This window comes from Leuciscus leuciscus, assembly GCF_965113295.1.
Source record: "Leuciscus leuciscus genome assembly, chromosome: 9".
Classification (NCBI taxonomy): Eukaryota; Metazoa; Chordata; class Actinopteri; order Cypriniformes; family Leuciscidae; genus Leuciscus; species Leuciscus leuciscus.
This window is the reverse complement of record NC_138733.1, coordinates 197,856-211,794: the sequence shown is the minus strand read 5'-3', so window position 1 is coordinate 211,794 and position 13,939 is coordinate 197,856. Positions and strand designations below refer to the sequence as shown.

The following is a 13,939-nucleotide window of genomic DNA, read 5'->3' as shown; positions in this document are numbered from 1 at the left end:
CCCGTCACACACTCCCGTCACACACTCTCGTCACACACTCCCGTCATTCGCTCCAGTCACACACGCCTGTCACACACTCCCGTCACACACTCCCGTCACACGCTCCAGTCACACGCTCCTGTCACATACTCCCGTCACACACTCCCGTCACTCGCTCCAGTCACACACTCCTGTCACAATCTCCCGTCACACGCTCCAGTCACACGCTCCAGTCACACTCTCCAGTCACACTCTCCAGTCACACTCTCCCATCACACGCTCCCGTCACACGCTCCCGTCACACGCTCCAGTCACACTATCTCGTCACACACTCCCGTCACACACTCCAGTCACACTCTCCAGTCACACTCTCCAGTCACACTCTCCCATCACACGCTCCCGTCACACGCTCCCTTCACACACTCCAGTCACACTATCCCGTCACACACTCCCGTCACACTCTCCAGTCACACTCTCCAGTCACACTCTCCCATCACATGGTCCCGTCACTCGCTCCCGTCACACGCTCCCGTCACAAGCTCCCGTCACACACTCCCTTCACACACTCCCGTCACTTGCTTCCGTCACACTCTCCCGTCATACACTCCCGTCACTCGCTCCCGTCACACACTCCCGTCACTCGCTCCAGTCACACAATCCTGTCACACACTCCTGTCACACTCTCCCATCACACACTCCAATCACACTCTCCCGTCACTCGCTCCCGTCACACACTCCAGTCACACACTCCCGTCACTCGCTCCCGTCACACACTCCCGTCACTCGCTCCAGTCACACACTCCCGTCACTCGCTCCAGTCACACTCTCCCATCACACACTCCTGTCACACACTCCTGTCACACGCTCCCGTCACACACTCCCGTCACACGCTCCCGTCACACACTCCAGTCACACTCTCCCGTCACACACTCCCGTCACACACTCCCATCACACACTCCCGTCACTCGCTCCAGTCACATACTCCCGTCACACACTCCCGTCACCCACTCCCGTCACTCGCTCCAGTCACACCCTCCTGTCACACACTCCCGTCACACACTCCCGTCACATACTCCCGTCACACACTCCCGTCATTCGCTCTAGTCACACACGCCTCTCACACACTCCCGTCACACACTCCCGTCACACGCTCCAGTCACACGCTCCTGTCACATACTCCCGTCACACACTCCCGTCACTCGCTCCAGTCACACACTCCTGTCACACACTCCCGTCACACGCTCCCGTCACACGCTCCAGTCACACGCTCCAGTCACACTATCCCCTCACACACTCCCGTCACATACTCCAGTCACACTCTCCAGTCACACTCTCCAGTCACACTCTCCAGTCACACTCTCCCATCACACGCTCCCGTCACACGCTCCCGTCACACACTACAGTCACACTATCCCGTCACACACTCCCGTCACACACTCCAGTCACACTCTCCAGTCACAGTCTCCCATCACACGCTCCCGTCACTCGCTCCCGTCACACACTCCCGTCACACGCTCCCGTCACAAGCTCCCGTCACACACTCCCCTCACACACTCCCGTCACTCGCTCCAGTCACACACTCCTGTAACACGCTCCAGTCACTCTCCCATCAGACACTCCTGTCACATACTCCAGTCACACTCTCCCATCACACATTCCCGTCACACACTCCAATCACACTCTCCCGTCACACGCTCCCGTCACACACTCCCGTCACACACTCCCGTCACACACTCCCGTCACATGCTCCCGTCACACACTCCAGTCACACTCTCCCGTCACACACTCCCGTCACACACTCCCATCACACACTCCCGTCACTCGCTCCAGTCACATACTCCCGTCACACACTCCCGTCACCCACTCCCGTCACTCGCTCCAGTCACACCCTCCTGTCACACACTCCCGTCACACACTCCCGTCACACACTCCCGTCACACACTCCCATCATTCGCTCCAGTCACACACGCCTGTCACACACTCCCGTCACACACTCCCGTCACACGCTCCAGTCACACGCTCCTGTCACATACTCCCGTCACACACTCCCGTCACTCGCTCCAGTCACACACTCCTGTCACACACTCCCGTCACACGCTCCCGTCACACGCTCCAGTCACACGCTCCAGTCACACTATCCCCTCACACACTCCCGTCACATACTCCAGTCACACTCTCCAGTCACACTCTCCAGTCACACTCTCCCATCACACGCTCCCGTCACACGCTCCCGTCACACACTACAGTCACACTATCCCGTCACACACTCCCGTCACACACTCCAGTCACACTCTCCAGTCACAGTCTCCCATCACACGCTCCCGTCACTCGCTCCCGTCACACGCTCCCGTCACACGCTCCCGTCACAAGCTCCCGTCACACACTCCCGTCACACACTCCCGTCACTCGCTCCAGTCACACACTCCTGTAACACGCTCCAGTCACTCTCCCATCAGACACTCCTGTCACACACTCCAGTCACACTCTCCCATCGCACATTCCCGTCACACACTCCAATCACACTCTCCCGTCACACGCTCCCGTCACACACTCCCGTCACTCGCTCCAGTCACACACTCCTGTAACACGCTCCAGTCACTCTCCCATCAGACACTCCAGTCACACAATCCTGTCACACTCTCCCATCACACACTCCCGTCACACACTCCAATCACACTCTCCCGTCACACGCTCCCGTCACACACTCCCGTCACACACTCCCTTCACACACTCCCGTCACTTGCTTCCGTCACACTCTCCCGTCATACACTCCCGTCACTCGCTCCCGTCACACACTCCCGTCACACACTCCAGTCACACTCTCCAGTCACACTCTCCCGTCACACGCTCCCGTCACAAGCTCCCGTCACACACTCCCGTCACACACTCCCGTCACTCGCTCCAGTCACACACTCCTATAACACGCTCCAGTCACTCTCCCATCAGACACTCCTGTCACACACTCCAGTCACACTCTCCCATCACACATTCCCATCACACACTCCAATCACACTCTCCCGTCACTCGCTCCCGTCACACACTCCCGTCACTCGCTCCCGTCACACACTCCCGTCACTCGCTCCAGTCACACAATCCTGTCACACTCTCCCATCACACACTCCCGTCACACACTCCAATCACACACTCCCGTCACCCACTCCCGTCACTCGCTCCAGTCACACCCTCCTGTCACACACTCCCGTCACACACTCCCGTCACACACTCCCGTCACACACTCCCGTCATTCGCTCCAGTCACACACGCCTGTCCCACACTCCCGTCACACGCTCCAGTCACACGCTCCTGTCACACGCTCCTGTCACATACTCCCGTCACACACTCCCGTCACTCGCTCCAGTCACACACTCCTGTCACACTCTCCCGTCACATGCTCCCGTCACACGCTCCAGTCACACGCTCCAGTCACACACTCCCGTCACACACTCCAGTCACACTCTCCAGTCACACTCTCCCATCACATGCTCCCGTCACACGCTCCCGTCACACACTACAGTCACACTATCCCGTCACACAGTCCCGTCACACACTCCAGTCACACTCTCCAGTCACACTCTCCCATCACACGCTCCCGTCACTCGCTCCCGTCACACACTCCCGTCACACGCTCCCGTCACAAGCTCCCGTCACACACTCCCGTCACACACTCCCGTCACTCCCTCCAGTCACACACTCCTGTAACACGCTCCAGTCACTCACCCATCAGACACTCCTGTCACACACTCCAGTCACACTCTCCCATCACACATTCCCGTCACACACTCCAATCACACTCTCCCGTCACACGCTCCCGTCACACACTCCCGTCACACACTCCCTTCACACACTCCCGTCACTTGCTTCCATCACACTCTCCCGTCATACACTCCCGTCACTCGCTCCCGTCACACACTTCCGTCACTTGCTCCGGTCACACACTCCCGTCACTCGCTCCAGTCACACACTCCAGTCACACACTCCCGTCACACACTTTAATCACACTCTCCCGTCACTCGCTCCCGTCACACACTCCAGTCACACACTCCCGTCACTCGCTCCCATCACACACTCCTGTCACACACTCCCGTCACTCGCTCCAGTCACACTCTCCCATCACACACTCCTGTCACACACTCCCGTCACTCGCTCCAGTCACACACTCCCGTCACACTCTCCCATCACACACTCCAATCACACTCTCCCGTCACTCGCTCCCGTCACACACTCCAGTCACACACTCCCGTCACTCGCTCCCATCACACACTCCTGTCACACACTCCCGTCACTCGCTCCAGTCACACTCTCCCATCACACACTCCTGTCACACACTCCCATCACACACTCCCGTCACTCGCTCCAGTCACACACTCCTGTCACACACTCCAGTCACACTCTCCCGTCACACGCTCCCGTCACACGCTCCCGTCACACGCTCCTGTCACACACTCCTGTCACACATTCCCGTCACTCGCTCCAGTCACACACTCCTGTCACACTCTCCCATCACTCACTCCAATCACACTCTCCCGTCACTCGCTCCCGTCACACACTCCCATCACTCGCTCCCATCACACACTCCTGTCACACACTCCCGTCACTCGCTCCAGTCACACTCTCCCATCACACACCCCTGTCACACACTCCCATCACACCCTCCCGTCACTCGCTCAAGTCACACTCTCCCGTCACATGCTCCTGTCACACACTCCCGTCACTCGATCCCGTCACACGCTCCCGTCACACGCTCCCGTCACACGCTCCTGTCACACACTCCCGTCACACACTCCCGTCACACACTCCCGTCACTCGCTCCAGTCACACACTCCCTCCCGTCACACACTCCCGTCACTCGCTCCAGTCACACACTCCTGTCACACGCTCCAGTCACACGCTCCAGTCACACTCTCCCATCACTCGCTCCCGTCACAAGCTCCCGTCAAAAGCTCCCGTCACACACTCCCGTCACACACTCCCGTCACACACTCCCGTCACACGCTCCAGTCACACACTCCCCTCACTCGCTCCAGTCACACACTCCCGTCACTCACTTCCGTCACACACTCTCGTCGCTCGCTCCCATCACACACTTCCATCACTCGCTCCCGTCACAAGCTCCCATCACACGCTCCCGTCACACACTCCCGTCCCTCGCTTCCGTCACACACTCCCGTCACTCGCTCCCATCACGCACTCCTGTCTCACACTCCCGTCACTCGCTCCAGTCACACTCTCCAGTCACACTCTCCCTTCACACACTCCTGTCACACACTCCAATCACACTCTCCCGTCACTCGCTCCTGTCACTCGCTCCCGTCACAAGCTCCCGTCACATGCTCCCGTCACACTCTCCCGTCACTCGCTCCCGTCACACACTCCCGTCACACACTCCCATCACACACTCCAGTCACACCCTCCAGTCACACGCTCCCGTCACTCGCTCCCGTCACACACTCCCGTCACTCGCTCCCGTCAAACGCTCCCGTCACACGCTCCCGTCACACACTCCCGTCACACACTCCGTCCCGTCACACGCTCCCGTCACACACTCCCGTCACACACTCTGTCCTGTCACATGCTCCCGTCACACGCTCCCGTCACACGCTCCCGTCACACGCTCCCGTCACACACTCCCGTCACACGCTCCCGTCACTCGCTCCTGTCACACGCTCCTGTCACACGCTCCCGTCACCCGCTCCCATCACACACTCCAGTCACACACTCCGTCCTGTCACACACTCCGTCCTGTCACACGCTCCCGTCACACGCTCCCGTCACACGCTCCTGTCACACACTCCCGTCACACGCTCCCGTCACACACTCCGAGATCAGATGAGTTATGTGTTTGGGTGTGCGATATGGCACAAATACATCACAAGTGTCTCATCACCATTCTGTTTGTGTGTAAAGTTCGTCCGTTATTAAACAACTTCAGTTTTAGCTGCTCTAAAAAGACAATAGTTTCATTATTCAGAACAATTGAGTTCAAATTTGTTTCTCATCTGATTGCGTCAGTGCAGTCAGATCATTAATACTGTATGTCTGATTATGAAGTATGATAGTACAGTACCAATGATCTCTTTGTGAAGCCAGAGACATTTTAATGGCTGATGATCTAATATCATCATGTCACACAGACGAGTTAGTGTAAAGTGTGTGTGGCGTGAGTGTTGTTCACTCCAATGAGAGTCGCCGTGTCTCTGTCATCTGTGAGTGTGTGTGTGTGTGTATGTGTAGGTGGGTGTGTGTCTGTGTGTGAGTGTGTGAGAGTCACCGTGTCTCTGTCATCTGTGCAGAGATTCTCATGTCAACGCTCTCGTCACACTCCACTAATCACTGCGATGGACGATCTGTAACAGTGAAGTTATTTATTCCATAAACGTGTGAACATGTCGGCCGTTTGTTTGGCTTTCCTTAATTATCCAGCGTTAATTTCACACTCATTACTCTGCCTCTGCTGACAAGAATGTGTGTCTCTTAGAGTCTGAACAGAAATACTTTCACCTGCTTGCCTGATTATTTATAAAAGCCATATTATACCTTTCTCAAAGTCTTGATGTTGTTTCAGGCTCTACTAGAACAGGTTTTCTGCTTGAATGTTGATTATTTTCCTCATATTCTCCATTGTTGCGGCTCCTCTCTTCCCAGTCTGTCAGTAACGCTCTGTTTACTTCCTGTCTCTATGAAGCCCCTCCTTCTGAAAAGCACACTCTGCTCTGATTGGTCGGCTGGAGCAGTGTGTTGTGATTGGTCAAGTGCTTCGATTGTGTTTGGGAAATGACATTCAGACGTTTAAATTATATTGTTGTGGATAATTAAGGGCGTGGCCACTTGAGTGACAGGTGGATTACCGCTGCTGTCTACTAGCCGTTTGTCTGCTAGCGTTAGCGTCACGTCACCTCAGCTAATCCGCCTCGCTGTCCATTTTCAGTTATCTGGGAGTGACGCGCAGCCAAGATGGCGACGGCCGGCTCTTCAGAAACACTACGGGTGACGTCATGGACACTGACCTAACCCTAACCCTAACTAACTCAACCAGGCCCCGCCCCTTTATTCTGCGTATGAATTATTATAATGAGGAATATTGTGACGTGTTCATTCCCGGAAGAAACTCAAGACTACAATGGAAGCGTTTCAGGAGTTCAGAAACACTGACACTGATATAGAGAAGAACTGGAGCTTCTTCATGATCAAACATCAACACTGATGATCATGAAATAAAGCATATTAAGTTCTTTTTAAATGTGCGTTTCTGTATGAGAGTGTACAGAAAGTCTCGCTGCTGCATATTTAGTAAGTACTGCAGATACTCTGTATGACTGAAACACTGGGATGATCTTCTGCGATTGTCATAATGCATGCATGAGATGCTGTATCCCACAATGCAGTGCACTCAGCTTGGCTTTTAAGCATTTCTCGACCAGCGTTTAGTTTCTCTGATAAGCATTAACATGATTTTCTGTAAAGCTGTTTTGAAGCTCTACTCAGTCACATGTGCAGGTTCTCCTGGCGCTCATGTTCTCCACGTCAGTGTTTGTGGCCAGATTTATTCCCGGCGCCTCCCGGGAGCAGAAAAACGCCCATTCTTGTTTTCCATGCAGGAACATGTTCATTAGTCTTTGTATTGTTTGGTGCAGTTTTGTTTTTGCAAAATCATAAATCTTTATACAATTAGAGAAGATCCACTTGGCTGTGCAAGTTTTCCTCAAGATTAATACGAGCAGCTCTGCGACGCAGCACAAAATAAAGGACGGCTCCTGACTAAATAAATTACAGCCAAATGTCGTTCATCTTCAGAATCGATCAAACTCGGGAGGTTTATTGTTCTGGTGTGCGTTTTAGACAGAAAGGAAGCGTTCGCTCTGACGATCCTAAACACAGACACAATGTGTGTGAGAGTATGTGTGAGTGTGTGTGTGTGTGTGTGTGTGTGTGTGTGTGTGTGTGTGTGTGTGTGTGTGTGTGTGTGTGTGTGTGTGTGTGTGTGTGTGTGTGTGTGTGTGTGTGTGTGTGTGTGTGTGTTACGTGCTTGAAGATGTTAATGGGATGATTGCGCAACATTTAAGTGAGATACAACTGTTGCCATGGCAGAAAAGCAGAAAAGCAGAAAAAATAACGTTATGTTTTAATTGAAAAGGTGCAATGAGTTTACAAAACAGTTTATAAATATAAAAGAGAGACAAATCAATGAAATAATCATAACTATTTAACCCAAACCTCTAAAACTACCGACCAAAAGAAAAATGCAGAAACAAACCCGATATCTTCAGCGTATACGACTTCTTAAATAAACTACGCTGGCTAAAACAGAAAAGATACAGCGTATGGCAAACACTCTTCAACTAACTAACAAAAACAATGCTATCTACCATTGTTTTTGAAGATGGATTTATAAAGGCCAACAATCAGTAGAATATGAGGTCAACTAACAAAAATTAAAATCAAGTCAAAATGCTAAGTGGTTACTACCTACAACACACTGCATTTGAATCAGATTATCAGCGTGTAACACAGGGATCAGTCACGCACACACAACTGCACTTAATACGAGTTTTGAGTGATCTAGCACTGAGACAGTGCATTCTCTCAGAACTGTGCAATAATACATCAGCAACAACAATGAACAAACACCAAGGTGTGTTGATTTCGAAACCACCCCATAAACAAACATTAACATGTCTTGATCATGACTCTATTGACATTTGACTCAAAGGCATGGGTGTTGAATGAGATCTGGTGCTGATCTGCTCACTCCTTGTCAATGGGGCCTTTTAAACTGCCAGAACGTCAGCGGATTGGTCGAACGTCAGTCGTGATGTGTAACGTCGTTACATCACGTATATGATGATGGACAGCCGTATTTTCCAATGATCATAACCTATGAATAATTTGTAGAAACAAAAACACACGTGGAACTTACTAGTGTGTGTGTGTTTGTTTGAGTGTGTGTGTGTGCTCTCGCAGAGTCTGACACAGTAGAACAACGGTTCCCAAACTGTGTGTGTTAACATCTTTCTGCGTTCCCCCTCTCTTCCACTGCAGGCACACCTTTTCCTTTCAGGGACAACATTTGCCCCCTTAAATATCTTTAAAAAAGAAATCATATTTTTTATAAAAAATGTTCAATAGAGAAACATGCATTGATGGTAAAAAAAAGTGAAGTGATCCTTTAAAAAATGAGACCATCAGTAGGATGCGGTTAATTACTGTGTTATTGAGTGAGCCATCGAGTAATTTATGAATGGGTCATTGAAACATTGACTCTCACAATTCGTTCAAAGCCCCAGATTCATTCATGAAACGCTGTTGTGTTGCAGTTCTACCAGAAAGACTCGGGAGAAGATATTGTAACAATCATCCATTTATTAATGACCCAGCAAGCAATATATGCAATAAACTATTTGGCGTAGGCCCCGTCCGTAAATCGCAATCCGATGGTACGGATTCAGCATTTCCTGCCTGAAGATGAAGGCAGGGGCGCAGCCGACCCCCTGTGATGTATTGGAAGGGACCGTCCTGGTGGTGGTGGGGTGGTTGGAGGGGAAGGAACATCCTGCGGTGATAAAGATGGAGAGAAGAAGCCTTCTTATTAGTGGAGGAAACCATCTTGGTGGTGGTGGGGTGGATGGTGGTGAGTGAAGCGTTCAGCATCTGCGAACTCAGACAAGTGTAAGTACGGGTCCTTTATACTTCTATTATTAGAACGTGATTGGATAAATGAGAATGTAATAAGTGACGCAAACAATTGAGTATTCCCAGCAGAACTTATGCTAAAGCTTTCATTTCTGCGGTGTCTTTCGTTGGCCCTTCTCGAACCCTAGTCGAGCCAGAGACCTCCTTCCTCCGCTCACCTTGACTCAACGCGACTCAAGGCGACTAAATATGACTTAATACAACTCAACGCGACTAAATACGACTTAACACGACTGAACACGACTCAACGAGACTCAACGCAACTCAACACAACTGAACGCGACTCAACACAACTAAACGCGACTCAACGCGACTGAACGCGACTCAACACAACTCAACACAACTGAACGCGACTTAACGCGACTCAACACTAGACGTGACTCAGCATGACTGAACGCGACTCAACACGACTCAACACAACTCAACACGACTGAACGCGACTCAACTAGACTCAACACGACTGAACACGACTAGACGTGACTCAACGCGACTTAACACAACTCAACACGACTCAACATGACTCAACACGACTAAACGTGACTCAACGCGACTTAATGCAACTCAACACAACTCTGCGCGACTCAACATGACTCAATGCAACTGAACACGACTCAACGCGACTAAATACGACTCAACTAGACTCAACACGACTGAATGCGACTTAACGTGACTCAACACGACTAAACGTAACTCAACGCGACTCAACGTGACTCAACGCGACTAAACACGACTCAACTAGACTCAACTAGACTTAATGCGACTTAACGTGACTCAACACGACTAAACGTAACTCAACGCGACTCAACATGACTCAACGCGACTAAACACGACTCAACTAGACTCAACACGACTAAATGCGACTAAATACGACTCAACTAGACTCAACACGACTGAATGTGACTCAACGCGACTAAACACGACTCAACTAGACTCAACACGACTAAACGTGACTAAACGCGACTCAACGTGATTCAACGCGACTAAACACGACTCAACTAGACTCAACACGACTAAACGCGACTAAATACGACTCAACACGACTGAACGCGACTCAGCATGACTAAACACGACTAAACGTGACTAAACGCGACTCAACGTGACTAAACACGACTCAACGTGACTAAACACGACTAGACGTGACTCAACGTGACTGAACGCGACTCAACACAACTCAACACGACTGAACGCGACTCAACTAGACTCAACACGACTGAACACGACTAGACGTGACTCAACACGACTGAACACGACTTAACACGACTAAAAGTGACTCAACGCGACTGAACGCAACTTAATGCGACTCAACACAACTCAACACGACTCTGCGCGACTCAACATGACTCAATGCGACTGAACATGACTCAACGCGACTAAATACAACTCAACTAGACTCAACACGACTGAATGCGACTTAACGTGACTCAACACGACTAAACGTGACTCAACGCGACTCAACGTGACTCAATGCGACTAAACACGACTCAACTAGACTCAACACGAGTAAATGCGACTAAATACAACTCAACTAGACTCAACACGACTAAACGCGACTTAACGCGACTCAACACGACTAAACGTGACTAAACTAGACTCAACGTGACTCAACGCGACTAAATACAACTCAACTAGACTCAACACGACTGAATGCGACTTAACGCGACTCAACACGACTAAACGTGACTCAACGCGACTCAACGTGACTCAATGCGACTAAACGACTCAACTAGACTCAACACGAGTAAATGCGACTAAATACAACTCAACTAGACTCAACACGACTAAACGTGACTCAACGCGACTCAACGTGACTCAACGCGACTAAACACGACTCAACTAGACTCAACACGAGTAAATGCTACTAAATACGACTCAACTAGACTCAACACGACTGAACGCGACTTAACGCGACTCAACACGACTAAACGTGACTCAACTAGACTCAACTAGACTCAACGTGACTCAACGCGACTAAACACGACTCAACTAGACTCAGCACGACTAAACGTGACTAAACGCGACTCAACCCGATTCAACGCGACTAAACACGACTCAACTAGACTCAACACGACTAAACGCGACTAAATACGACTCAACACGACTGAACGCGACTCAGCACGACTAAACGCGACTCAACACGACTCAACGCGACTCAGCGTGACTCAACGCGACTCAACGTGACTCAGCGTGACTCAATGCGACTCAACGTGACTCAACGCGACTTAACGCAACTCAACACAACTCAACATGACTCTGCGCAACTCAACACGACTCAGTGCGACTGAAGACGACTCAACGTGCCTAAATACGACTCAACTAGACTCAACACGACTGAATGCGACTTAACGTGACTCAACGTGACTAAACACGACTAAACGTGACTCAACGCGACTCAACGTGACTAAACACGGCTCAACTAGACTCAACACGACTAAATGCGACTAAATACGACTCAACTAGACTCAACGCGACTGAACGCGACTGAACGCGACTCAACGCGGCTCAGCACGACTCAACGCGACTCAGCGCGACTCAACGCGACTCAACACTACTAAACGCAACTCAACGCGACTCAACACTACTAAACGCGACTCAACGTGACTCAACATGACTCAACACGGCTCAACACCTCGGAATAATGTCCACTTCTGATGATGGCTCTGGGCTGTTCGCATGGCAACACTACCCTCGGCTCCATCTGCGGGACATCCAGCCTACTCTTCCTATCTTTCGGCCCTGCCAGCGATACCTCCTATCCAGGGTTTGAAATGAACACCCGCCAACCCGCCAAATGCGGGTAAAAATCAACTGTGGTGGGTAACGCTGTCAAATCACTAGCCAATTTGGCGTGTTATTATCTTCACTCACTTTGCTGGGGAAGTTTGCATAAGACAAATCTGTGAGTATTTAGCGCAAATACTCAACTTAGACATCATGATATATTAAATACAGTGTATTGTGCAGAATCTGCTCATATCTGGCTTACTTGAACACACGTCACTACTCAACAAATACCGGCGCTGATTCATTTGCATTGAAGCAATAGCGAAGATTAAAAAGCATTTGGTTTACAGAAAAGACATTGTTATTTTCCAACATCCTACATGTTTTTAATGTTCTTTGTCCTGTTTTGATCTGTCCACATAAAACACATTTTTGGTGAAAAGAGGAAGAAGATGCTGGATGACAGGATTTTGTTTGAATAAGAAATTAATGTATGAAATCCAAATTATATATCTATATCTATAAGCTGTGACGTAGTGAATCTGATTCATTTTTTCCTTTCTTTTTTTTTCTTTTTTTTTTGGCCAGTAGACGTTCTGAATGGCCGGTAATTAAAAAATGTAGTAGCCAAATTGGCAGGTGAGTGAAAATTGTTTAATTTCAAACGCTGCTCCTATCGCAGAATGGACAGAAGTAGTCTAGAGACGAGCACTGATGAAGGCAGACGTGCAGTTTTCGCGTGGGTTAAACAAAGCCCAGCTGTATACTCAGAGGCAAACCAACACTGAGTGGGGGCCCCAGGCAAAATTAATCAATGAGGCCCTTTTTTTTTATATATGTATTTTATATATGTTTTATATATAATATATACTATATTTTTTTGTTAATATATCTTCATTACCTAGAGATGATATTATACAAAATTCTAAAAGTAGTCAAACTAATCGCACGTTTATATTAATTTCTGCTTTTAACACTGGGTGCATGGAGGAATATAGCCTATTCTGCACTCGAGCGCATGCATAAATCTTGCCACAAAAGCAGGCTAATGATAATAAATATGTCTTTAAAAATAATGATGCATTTTAATTGTTTATTAATAAACTAGTGTTTTCTAAATCAGTGTCAGCTGCAAACATATCTCCATACATATACGCTGTAAAGTGGACGCGCTTTTAATAGAGAGAAATGCATCTTATACGGATTACATAATCAGATGATATTTGCTTTTGATTCGAATTTTTTTGTTTAAAGTGGACATATCAAGCTTTATATAGATATTTTTCTCATGTATGTGAGGCTAGTATAGCCTATGCTATGTTTCTGTTTATTTTTGTGATGCGCTCCAGTTCATGGAGACCATGAAAGCGCGCCCTGATTGTTTGATTTTATTTTACGAAAGCAAAACATTTTCTTGTTATTGTGAGTTTACACAAATACAAGTAGTTGCGACTGATGCATTATTCTTTTCTGTATGGCTAGAAATGGAGTATTTTAAGTTGCTTCCACTGTTGATACGAAAATGCGAGTAATCGCGCCGGCGCCTCCGTGT

The 13,939-nt window shown here is 49.5% G+C and overlaps 1 protein-coding gene across 1 annotated transcript in view; it reads left to right on the top strand.

Annotated features, from left to right (window-relative positions):
* lsamp (limbic system associated membrane protein) overlaps positions 1 to 13,939 on the top strand; it is a gene marked incomplete at its 5' end in the record, with an annotated part of 42,687 nt that overhangs the window by 7,596 nt on the left and 21,152 nt on the right. The window lies entirely within an intron of this gene.